Source organism: Astatotilapia calliptera, chromosome 5 (genome assembly GCF_900246225.1).
Source record: "Astatotilapia calliptera chromosome 5, fAstCal1.2, whole genome shotgun sequence".
NCBI lineage: Eukaryota > Metazoa > Chordata > Actinopteri > Cichliformes > Cichlidae > Astatotilapia > Astatotilapia calliptera.
This window is the reverse complement of record NC_039306.1, coordinates 763,588-776,251: the sequence shown is the minus strand read 5'-3', so window position 1 is coordinate 776,251 and position 12,664 is coordinate 763,588. Positions and strand designations below refer to the sequence as shown.

The window sequence follows — 12,664 nt, the reverse complement described above, 5'->3', positions numbered from 1 at the left end:
CCTAGCCCTGCCAGTGTAGCAGAAATGATGAGGATGATGATGGCAGCAGCAGCCGTTCTTCTCTGCGTGAGTAGCTTCATGTTGTTCGAGTGTAATTTACGTTGAGTAGGCTAACCACGTTATTACATTAATGCATGTAAGGTGAACTAGCAAACATCATCATAGCTACATGCAGCTGTCTTCTTGTTTGATGGCAGATACTCCCTTCACCCTGGCTAAAAAGGCTAAAATGACCAAAGAAAAAGTGGAAAACAGCTAAACAAGAGAGGTTTTTGGACAAAGTTTGTGTTTTTTCCATTGTTTAAGCACCGGTTCAAGCGCCATTTCAAAAGTACCGGTTTGGCACCAGTATCGGATAAAACCTAAACGATACCCATCCCTAGTCCCAACGCACCCGAGCCACAACTCAGGCCTGCAACGAGGTGTTTGCTAACAGAAAGACTGTTGCAGTTAAGGTGTGTGTGTCAGTGAGAGTGTGTGTGTCATGGCCCTGTGTCGGTGACCCAGTGTTTTTGAGTTTTGGACACTTCCCTGTGTTTCCTGTTTTACTTTGAAGGTCCTGTATTCTGTTTTACTTCCTTGTCTTGTCTAATTAGGTTCAGCTGTGTTCCCCTGTGGTGCGTCATTCCCTCCTTACCTTGTGTGTATTTATAGTGTGTGCCTGCCTGTGTTCCTTGTCGCGTCGTCTGTGTAACCTGGTGTAATTTCTGCGTCTCTCTGCCCAACATTCTCCGTGCCATTTTTGCTCTTCATCCCGTGTTTCTGTGGTTTCAGGTTTGTTCTTTAGTTGTTCCCAGTTTAGGTTGTGTTTTAGTTTTGCCCTCACTTTGTTATGTTCACCTTCTGTAATAAAGCTCACTCGCATCACAGCCAGTGCAGTTTGGGTCCTTCCTTCACTACACCACATGACTGCTGCCACAGCCGTGACAGAGTGGGCCCACACTATTATTTAATTATTTGGTTTCAGTTGATGTTAAATACTTTACCATTGCTCAACCAACTTTATTAATTTTACTTATTTTCTTTTGTGTTTTTGGAACTAATCAGTCACTAAAGCAGTGTTAACTTTATTAACCTGCTAGTGTGTGGTTTGTTTCCATATAGTGTAGTTTAGTGCATATTTCATTTCACAAGCATCAGAAAGGGGGAATCAGCACTAAGTAACAACAGGAACCCAGGGCCCCTCTCAGTAGAGACAGGTGTCACATAATTATAACATAGCTGTGTGGACAAAGTTGTTTTCAGTTTTATAGCTTAGAGAACAGTGGATGTTTTTCTCTGTGGATTACAGCTGCATTCATATTGAATAGGAAACATTTCATACCTGAACTGCTGGATAATAAAACAGATTTGTTTAATGTACAGTGCAGCCAAAAACATGTGTTTACAGTATCTGACACACCGTGCGTAATCCAAACATCTCTCACCTAAACAGATGACACCAGCGTCCTCATGATGTCCAGTCTTGTTACCGAAAGCCTCCATGATCGTACTTGCGTAGAGATGTTTCAGTTCCTGCGCAGCCCAAATAATGAAGCCAGATCAGCCCGGTTCCTTCACCAAAGTGAGCTTTTGTAGTGGCTCTCAGTGCTGTTCCACAGTCTAACTGTCTGCAGACCACCTCAGCATCTTTTAAGTCCCAGGCATCGTCACAGATTGTTCCCCAGGAGCCATTGTGATAGATTTCAACTCTTCCAGAGCAGCGAGTCGACCCAGACCCAGCTAATCTGATCTGACCACCTAACAGAAGAGAGAAGAGCGTGCACAGTATTTATGTCGTGTTATTTACACCAAACTTTATCATTTAGACTCATTTTGTCAAACACGACTGACCTGCAGCAGCTGACACATAAGAGACTGTAGAAAAGAGAAATAAGGCTGATTATTCTCTGGACTGTAAAGTGAAACATGCTGAGATAAGAAAACTACTCAGTGATGTCAAATGCATCTCACAGGTAAAGACAGTGACCTGTGCTGTCTGAGGAGCATCAGAGTGAAGGACGTCAGAGTGCTGCCATCTTGTGGTTTAAATGTGCGCTTACATAATCCTAAATCTTAGCACGGAGCTTCAGATGTTTGTTTCTGGCCTTCTTCACTGTTTTTTGTAACTAAGAGTAAATGAGTTAAAAGTTGGGGGCAGGTTTTCTCTCCTCTCTCTGCCAGGTGAAATTCTTGGTGAGCTGAATTGTGGAGCTGCTCTGTTTCTGTAAAAAACCAAAGAGATGTATCAAAACGTATCTGCCTGCTCGCCTTCAACCGCATCAGCCTTCTGGAAAACTCGTGCTCGCCGCTCCTGACCCCCCTCAGTTCTGGAGAAACAGTAAAGTAAGAATTCAGACTCAGTTATCAGCAGAGGCGGAGCCAGACATTTGAAACACCCGGGGCTTAGCCCAAAGAGTAGTATGCATGTGGGATTTTTTTTTTTTTTTTTTTTTTTGGGGGGGGGTGTAGAAATGACTGAAAGATTAATAGGCTCTGTTCAAAAAAGAATGACTTCATATAGGGAAAAATATATATCACATGTGCAGGACACCTTAAACTAGTTTTTTAATTAAGCAGCAAGGCAGAACAAGGTCAGGGCTGTATCAAGACACGAGGACTAAACCCCAATTCAACCAGACCCAGAACTGATCCAGAATTAAAACAGGACTACAAGAGTTCAAAATCAGGACTACTGAGGACTTAACCAAGACAGAACCAGAATCAGAACTAGATGATAGCACTAAAAATCATCATAGACCTGCACTACACTTATTTTTTAATTCTACCAAAGTCCAATATTTAGATTGAGAAACGTTTATATAATTATTTAGCCTTGTTGTGCAAACAAGCCTGCAAAACTTAATAAATACAGAATTTGAAAAATAACAAACCTAAAAAGAAACACTAGGTACGAGATACATGAGGACCTGTGATACGGTGATACTTTTGGTAAACAACCATTTGACTAACAGGTGTGTCTCACCTGCTCTTGTTCATCTGTTCTGTCCTCGTTCTCCATCTCCCTCTCTGTTCCTCTCTCTCCCTCTTTGTGCTGACAATCATCAAATATACAGATATTTACAAACTCTTCAGATAAAAACACTTTTTTAATTGTAACATCAAATCAGACTAAATGTTTATTTTTTTAGATTGATAAATATAAAAACATATTTGTTAACTTTAAGAGTAAAGAGAGAAACTATCTGTGTTTCTTAATTGCAAATGGCACCAAATTGTATTCAAACTTGAGCCACATTTATGGAGCTCCACAGTTCTGTTCCAGGTGTTTTGGTTGACATCTCCTGATGTTCCCATGTCACAGAAACAGGCTCTGTGTTTTGCCTTATATGCATCCACAGGTGTGCCACCAATTTACTCACATGGACTCTACTAACCTATCAGAAGCTTCTTCAGCTCAGAATGGAATCGTCTGGAGTTTTCTTATTAATTAACAATAAATTTAGTGTACATGTACTCCTACATTTGATGAAAGTGATAAAAATAGCTCTGTCTCTCTTTATTCTGAAATTTAACTAATTCAAAAGATATTTCAATATTTATCTAAAACAAAAGTTTATCTAAATTGATGTTGTACAGTAAAAATGTTTTCTCCCTAAAGTGTAAATATCTGGTTACAAATGTGAATATCCTGCTGTGTACTGAAATCCCTCTTGTTTTGCATAGAAATATACTGAACAACATACAAAGCATAATATATAAAATAACATTTACCTGAGTTTTTTCTTTGAAAGAAGCCTCGAATGTCCATTCTTATATTTCAGTGCATAACTGAAACCGATTTAGTCGGGGAGGGTAAGAACTGAAAATATGAAATAAACACACGTAAGCTAAGAATCTCTAAAAAAATAGCATTTGTTCGGCTTTTCATTTTGCCATTTGTTGATTCACTTGAAGAGCGAGTAACGTAATATGGGTCAAGTGATCAGTTTGATATCAATCTTTCGTGATGCACCGCCATATTTACATTATTTGTACAGTACGAATGATTTGCTTTGGTACCTGGTCAAACTTAAGCTCTCCTTAGTATGGCTGGCTCTGTTTCTCCAACAGCGCACTCACGGGCAGCAGCTGCCCCGCCCTCTCGCTCAGTCGCTTAGTGCCTGAGCTCGGATCATACCAATATCAGGGGGGGATTCACGCACAGTCGTAAATTCCCACAGTGTGCACTATGTGCTTATATCATCGAGTTTCTTCATCCTATTGCACGGACCTATTTGAAAACAAAACAGGAATCATGCTTTCCAAACCGTAGCACCAAAACTGTGGACCAGTTGACCTCCCCCTCTACGCACCATTGACTCTGTGGCTTCTTTTAAAAACCAGCTGAAAACTCCTCTATTCAGACGGGTTCTTGTGTAATGTGTTGTTCTGTCTGATGTCTTTAAATTCCCTGTAAAGCACTTTGTAATAGATTCCCTTCTTAAAAAGTGCCATACAAATAAATTTTACTTACTGCTTTCAATGACCGGCGCACAGTGCAAACACTCAGATTTGCAGATTTTTCAAAGTGGTCCGATTGATCTCGAAGTGAACTGACGCGTGACTGCAAAGATTCAGAGAGATGAAAAGCAGTGAGTAGCTCTGTGTCAGGTTTTTAGAGTCAAACCTGAAGTTGTCTCCTGCTGCAGAGTTCAGATCGACGGTGGATGTAAATCCAGTGTTCTCTCTTTTAGCTCTGTTTTTGGTCTCCACCGGCTCCTTTCCTCTGTCGCTGCTCCGCTACAGCAGCTGGGCTAATTACAATAAATAACTATTACCGTAGCTTTAACTACATCTCTCTGTGTGCAGATGTTTGTCTGTGGAAAGCTGCACTTATTCTTCAGTTTGGAGGGAAGAGACGTGTCAGGAATGAGTTCAGTAGGTCAGCGCTCAGCTGGAAGCAGCTCCCGTCTGTCAGACTGTAAAAAGAGGAAAATGTTTTTCATTTGTCTGACAGGTGTGTTGATTTCACGCTTCCACACCACACGACTGCACACACTCCTTTGTGAACGTCAGCTCACACTGAAGGCAGAGGTGAAGGTTCTGTCTGCTCAGAGCAAATCCAGCATTAAAACCACTTCCTGTTTAAGAACTTTGTACATCACAGGGAAAAATAAGACAGGCGAGGAACCTTTGTCATGTTTGCAGGTCTTCCAGCTCTCCTGCTGCATGAGCAGCTGAAATCTTACATTTGACTCAGACTGAAGAAGTCACCTGGATGAGCGAAAATGTTGCATTTATTAAACCGAATCAACTTTTATGGCATTTCCTTCCCTAAATTATCGAGCGTGCATCAAGAACTTCTTGCAGTTAGCATTTCGTTCCCTTTACGAGCAGCATTTTTAACAAGAAGGAAAAAACTCTAAAACAGGTGTTGGTCTGTTCAGTGAGCTTTAGACAGGCGTTCATACAGTGAAAATAAATACTGGGACAGGTGGATAATGTTCTTTGCTGAATGTGTAGCTCTACAAATAAGTTTATTGATTTATTTTTTAATAAATAGGTATAAGTACTTGAACTCTTCCACTTGGGGCAGGAACTTGTCCTGCCCCAGGAACTGGTTCTCATTCCCATCTGTTCACACTCGGCCACGAACCATTCCAGTGCGAGCTGGAGGCCATCACCCGATGAAGCCAACAGAACCACGTCATCTGCGAAAAGCAGAGATGAGACCACCGTTCCTAACCTCATCTATGGTCACGAGCTGTGTGTAGTGACCGACGACAGAAATGAGCTTCCTCCAAAGGGTGGCTGGCCCTTAGAGATGGGGTGAGAAGTACGACCATCTGGGAGAATCTCGGCTTCCCCTGGACCGGCTGGAGGAGGCGGCTGGGGAGAGGGAGGTCTGGGCCTCTCTGCTTAGGCTGCTGCCCCCCGACCCGGCCCCGGATAAGCAGAAGATGGATGGAGGTATAAGTAGTTCACAGCTTTGCAGTGAAGCTCTTACTGGCCAGACTTGGCTTTACTCACCTGGCTTGTGCGTCCCGTCATCAGTGTGACTGCAGTGATTTGACCTGTTCTTTAACCTTCAGTCTGTTCATGTTACATATACAACATGACGGACTTCAACTTTATGACAGTAAAACATTTACAGGTTCCAAACTTCCTTCTTAATTTTGCCAGATTCTGTGGGAATGATTTGTGATTTACAGTCAAACATCACGGAGGCGGTCTCTCCTGCATGAAGTCCAGTTGCTGGTTTTCCTGAGTGGGTGCCTGCTGCCAGCAAGCTGACTCAGTGCTGTCAAAGCCATAACATCCTCCACAAACATGGTGTGGAACAGCTGTGGGCGTGTCCTCATCTCTCCAGGCTATCATCCACACACAAATACATTTAACCATGTCACCCAAAATACCAACAGTCATTCCATAACTACATGGCCTCTATGACACGTCACGACATTCAACAACAGAGCCTTTATAGGCACAGAGGAAGTTAATAAAACATGTAACACACTGAGTCTATTTCAGGTTTTTGCTCTTTATGTACTGAATCACACTTGTTATTAATCCACAGCATGTCTTTATCCTGTCTTCCTTCTCTCACCCCAACCAATCACAGCAGATGGCCCCGCCCCTCCCTGAGCCTGGTTCTGTTGGAGGTTTCTTCCTGTTAAAAGGGAGTTTTTCCTTCCTACTGTCGCCAAAGTGCTTGCTCAGGGTCATATTTCCCGCTGTGGAGCGCACAAACATTTATGGATAATATTGTTACCTGACATTTGATCAGTCCTGTAGGTGCGGTGAATACTGCTGCAATATGATTGGACAGTCGTTGTTTACAGCGAGCATATCATATTGAGCAGGCCGAGCTTTGATAAATCTGAGCAGCATCCAACTGTTCTATATCCGTCCGTCCAAGTCAGGTCAATGGAGGGGGGCTGAAGGCTGTCCCAGCTGTCATGTCGAAGATTTTGTACCTGCAAACATTTCATGGCTCAGTCGGCGTCATCATGTTTTGGTTTTGTGGTCGATGTTGAGTCACGATTACAAAATGCTTCCAAAATCGTGGAGTTTGGTTTGAGGTACTTACCAGGCGTTGCCTCTGCGTCCAGGTTAGAGTTTCTCTCCAGGGAAAGTTTGTGTTTCAGAATTGCTTTCCACCGTCTCCTTATTGATTAGACGAAAGCGGCATAAACAAAACCTGGTAGGTAGAATGAGAAGAAAAACAGACTATAGTGGTGACTCAGACTCACACACTCGTTTTCTTGCCGAGCTAATTAAATTCACACTTGAGCGCTCACATCCCTGACTTTATGATGCCGACACCGGGAACAGAAATAGGGTGGCTGTAATAGTCCAACCGTCGTTCACCCTGCAACAAATGAAGCTGGATTTAGACGTACATAAACATACCTCGCTTAGAAGTGTCCTGTTTGTTTTTTATACCATCTGTATGGCCGTTCTTCCTGAGTAACACTGAAAAGGAAGAATTAACCCTGAAGCGAGCTCACCGAGCTGCAGGCCTCAGGAGGACCGACCTCAGCAGCTTCCTGTTCTCACTGCTCAGGCTCTCATGTCTGAGTGGACGGGGACGGCGTGTGACTCATCAGGTCATGTGATTGGATGTGTTACGCGTCACTTTGATGTGTGTCTGAAAACATACTGTAAATGATCTAAAATAATTCCCACAGAAAAGAGCTGCACAGTATCAAACAAAAGCCCAGGTTTGTGTTGCTCGTCTCTGCTTTTTATTTATTCACTGGTCGCACCGTTTGCAGTCTTCTGCTGTGATCCGTGGATCCTGAATCCTGCCAGAGGGCATCGGGGGAACAGCTGCCGGGTCCTTTCAAGCTCTCGGGGTCTTCCTGAGGCAGCGCCGGGTGCACGCCTCCTGTCAGCGGGGCAGATTAGGCTCAGTGATGTGCCGAGCTGTGTTCGTGGCCTTATCGTCCATGCTGTATCACACGATGAAGCCACCTGTCAGAGGGAGCTCCAGAAAAGTCACCTGGGGTTTAAGGGGTCAGTATGAAGGTCTTTAAATGCCTGAGGTACAAAATCCGTGGTGGACTCGCAGTTTGAAGCTACTCACCACTGAGTTGTTGATGAACGTCAGAGCTTGATGCTTCATGGTGTGGACCAAGTGTAAAAACCTCAGGCTGAAACTGACACCGGTGATCTAAGGAGGGCAATAAAACGCCGGCTGTAGTCCTGCTGAAATGTCAGCTGCATAATAAGTGGAGCGTGGAGAGCGTTCGCTGGATACTCGTTAGTGTTGTCACACACGGAGCGCTAATGAAAGGCTGTTAACTGTAAAAGGCTGCGGAACAAAGGGAGTCGTGGTCGCGGACCAGAGCGGGGAACACGCCTGCTGCAGGAACGTGGGTCAAACCCACAAACGAGAAACTGTTCGACATGAACAGGCGGGAGAGAGAGGCGTGAAACGGCCGCAAGACAACAGGAGACGATGGAGAGTGAAGAGAGCATGAGTGTGAAAAGTCAGTGAGAGCAGAGAAAGGACAAGTTCCCTCTAACAAAGGCAGGAAACCAGAGCGAGGACGACTGCGGCAGACTGATTTATGGAGCTCACAGATGATGCAACCAAGTGATGCGAAGGTGGACAGCTGAGGTGAAGAAGAGTGGCAGGAGCGAGTGTGTGATGACGAGCCAGAGAATGGATAATAATCTGAATAATGTTGGCAACTGGCTTCTTCTCAGATAGTGTTTATTCACACGCCGCCTGCCAGTGAGCACAGAGGATTGTGGGTAAGGACTATGGCACAGTAAGATCCTGAACACAGACACGTTAAAGGCTGCAGAAATCCATGAGAGTGAGGATGATGCAGAGAAGTCTGTTTATGTTTAGGCACCTGAAGTCAGCACGCCACAAACTGCAGTTCCTCTGATGACCACACGAGGCTGGCCCCCAGAGTGCGTCCACCCCACAGACCCTCACGTTAAAATGTTCAACTTTACAGCAGAAATGTAAATGCTGTGAAGCATTTTGTTGTTGTCGTTTCGTGTCTGCTGTCTTTTTGCACCTCTTTGGCTTTTTTCGTGTCATTTAATACACGTTTCTTGTCGTCAGCGCAGAGGAGGGAGGGTGGATGAGCTGGACAAAGGATGATGACGATGAAGCTGTCAGGCGGGAGGAAACGAGGAAGAGCTCAGAGGAGGTTCGTGGATGTAGTGAAGGAGCACAGAGGAGGATGCTGGGAGAGGAGGTGGTGACGCCTGCGTCTGAGGTCATTTCCTGTTTGTTCTGTTGTTTATCTTTTCCAAGCTCGTGTTTTATTTCGTTTTCAGGTCATCTTCAGTTTCTTTGACATTCTGTTTGTGTTTTTGTATTTCTCATACTGATGTTTTTTTTTCTCTGCTGACATTTTGCATCTTTCTGTTGTTTTTGTGACTTTTGTGCATTTTTCTTCCTTCTGCTGTTTTGTCTCATTTACATCTTTTACCTCTTAGCCGCTGAGCTGTGTCTTTTTCTCGTTGGTGTCTTTTTCTTTCTTGTGTCGTTTTCTGCTTGTAGAGTCGCTGACTTTGGTGCTTGTTTGTCTTCTTGCTGTAATTGTGTTTCTCCCACTCACCGTGTGGTTGTTTCTGGGTTGTTTAGAGTCTTTTGTGATAGTTTTGCACCTTTTCTTGCATTTTCTGTCTGCCTCTGGTCACTTTGTGCAGTTTTGCGACTCAGACATCAGAACAAAAAAAAATGGCAATAAAAGCAAAAAAAAGTGTTCAGAAACTGAAGGAGACACAAAATAAAATACTGTGAAACAACTGGAGATGTTATAAAGGGAAAAGAAATGCACGACAGCAAAGCTGAGAACTACAGAGGCGGTCAGGTATATATTTTTGAACACACATATAACCTATGAGCTCGTTCATAATTTAAGCTCCTGTGGAGCAGGTGGAGGAAAATGTCTCCGCAGTGACGTCAGCAGAGTCTGAAACTATAGATTCAATTATATGGTTTGAACCGAGAGCCGGCTGGACACGACTGTCATTACATTGATTCTGCTCCTGCAGCCACAGTCCATTTAAAGTAAAAGGAAATTACGGTGCACTGCGAGCGGGGCGCTGTCATTTCTGCTCTGCTTGTGTGTTTGACACACGTGCACGCACTGTCACATCTGCGTGCACGTGCAGCACGTGTGGATTTACGGAAATTGCTCAAACCCGCAGTTGCGGGCGTCCGAGCGAGCCTGTCAAATGATGCCAAGTGACGCACGGCGCAGCTGTAGTCAAGGAGATTTGCTTCAGATTTAGCACTCTGTGGATGCGAGCAATAAATAAATAAATAACAGCAGGGCGGCCGGGTGGTTCAAGAGGCCATCGGTTACATTAAAGGTCACCCCGTCGCAGCTTCGATCCGGCTCAGCCATCCGTCCCATTATTACCACAGCAATAATCCAGTAATCTGCTAATCAGGAGCTGTTCGGGCACAGCGTGGAAAACTGAGAAGCAATAAAATGGTAAGTAATTTGCAGATAAACACATGTGACTCAAAGTGTTACTATAGCCTTCTGTCTCACTGAAAAGATGCCCACTTTCCTCAGAAAATCCACAAATAAAGCTGGAAATGTTTTCCAGAGGATCGAACACAGAAACGGGAAGCAGTCCAAATCCTTTTCTTTTAAACAAACATCTTCCAAAGTGTCTGCATCAAACGATTAATACCCCTCTGTGATATTTGTAACGATACTTAAAGCAGACTGTCATCTTTAATTAGGACCACGGCTGTCTTCAGTTTATAATCAGCCTCTTTAAATGGAGACGAGTCCTCTGTGGGCGAATTTCAATCAGTAAAGACTCGTTTGAAAGGCATAAATATACATTAAGTGGTTTATTTGATGGCGCATATGATGAAGAAGGTTTTGGTGATCAGACCACACAGTGAAGTCCTTATTTTAAGGCGACGATGGTGGTGGAGCTGTTTTTTATTTCAATTTAAATTATGTATGACATTAAGTCTCTTCTCACCTGAATGAGTGATGATTGAACAATTGAGCAATAATTGAACAGCACTCTGAACGCTGCCTCACTTACTTCCGTCCGACTTTCATCACAGAGCCAACGTCTGCACACTCGAGCTCCGAGATCTTGACACGTTCAAATATCACAAGATACTCGGCGAGTTCAGCTCAGACGCCGTCCCAGAGGTGAGCTTGGAAATCAGGCTGAATTCAAAGTGAAATTAATTTCACTGACTGAATATTCTGAGTGGAAACAGCCTGGCTGATTTTCTTTCTATTACCAACCACAGCAGTGCAAAACAGACTCGGCAGCTAATTAGGACCAAGCGTAAAAACATATTCATGCATTCATATTCATGTGGTAATGCAACACACAGTTTGCACTTCGTTTGGTGGCATCATTAATGTGCTGCTTACACACAGGTGTCAAACCTCCACTCCTCATGCCTTTAGATTTTGCTTCCAAAGAGCCGGACTGTCTTTTTTGTTTTGTTTTGTTTTTTGTTTTTTTAAGTGAGTTCTCCAAATTTCACAACTCTTTTTCCGTCCTGACTCATTTGAAAGTATATTCTTTTGTTTATGAACCTTTGAGTCATTCAAGGTCAAAACGCCTAACTCACTGGAAGAGCCAGTGTTGCATCTACGCATAAGATCAACCTAAAACCTAATCAATGTTAAATTAGATCTAAATTAGATCAAAGATAACGCAGTTTGATGAAAAATAGTATTTTTGCACCAACACAGTGACTCCCAAAGAGCTTTTAGCCTGTAACCTGTTATATCTCTGCAGCGTGTGCAGTGTGTCCTTAAACACGTGAAGAAACTGAAGACGTGGAAGAGTAAATGAACAGCATCTGAAATTCATGTTCTTAAGAAACGGGAAGAAATCCGGCAAAGCCCTGACACAGGACCTGAGAGATGATCTGCACGTTTAGCTGATTATCAGAAATGTCTCAGTGACTGGCAGCTGTCAGGAAGCCGTTCTTAATAAAGGAAAACTGAGGCATGAAAATTATACAAGAACTGAACTGAAGATCAGAGGAACAGGTCTGATGGAGAGATGGATCCACATAATGGTCAGTATGTAGGAGGAGGTCCAACACTGAGAGTCTGCAGCCATCTGTGAGGCCGGGCGGAGGCTCTGTCATGGTTTCAGCATCATGTCAGTCAGTGGTTTTGGAGATCTTTAATAAACTGATGAATTATGAACTCAGAAAAGGACCACCAGAGTCTGATCTGCTATCTGTAAACTTTGATTTTCAGCAGGACAATGATGCCAAACCCTGGCAGTGCAGTGAAATAAAGTGGATATAAAACACACACAGTATCAGTCGTGGATGGGCCCCCCCAGAGCCCGGGCCCCAGCATTACTGAAGCTGTGTGGGATCATCGTGACAGAGACATCCTGTCCTTGAAAATGTTTCTAGGCGACCTTCACGACTCTGACTTTAAACACAACGCCTCTCATCCATTGACCGCACCTCTCAAGCATCATCTTTGTGTAATGTGTGGAAATGTAAAGTTTCCATGACTTCTTTATTACTTTTTTCCATTAGAAACGAGCCCACTTCAACCCCAACGTCAAATCAAATCAAATCAAATCACTTTTTATTGTCACATCACATGTGCAGGCACACTGGCACAGCACATGCGAGTGAAATTCTTGTGTGCGAGCCCCACAAGCAACAGAGATGTGCAAACACAACAACACAAACGAGCAAAATACAAGAATGGCCAACCTGAAACTAATAAATATATGTACAATATAT

At 43.6% G+C, this 12,664-nt stretch overlaps 1 long non-coding RNA gene across 1 annotated transcript; it reads right to left on the bottom strand.

Moving 5' to 3' along the window:
* Positions 1–1,432: 1,432 nt before the first annotated feature.
* Positions 1,433–2,237, bottom strand: LOC113021618 (uncharacterized). The gene is made up of 3 exons (XR_003272328.1): positions 1,970–2,237; positions 1,834–1,857; positions 1,433–1,740 (listed from the first exon to the last, which is right to left on the bottom strand). It is a non-coding gene; the product is annotated as an uncharacterized LOC113021618 (long non-coding RNA).
* Between the last annotated feature and the right edge of the window lie 10,427 nt (positions 2,238–12,664).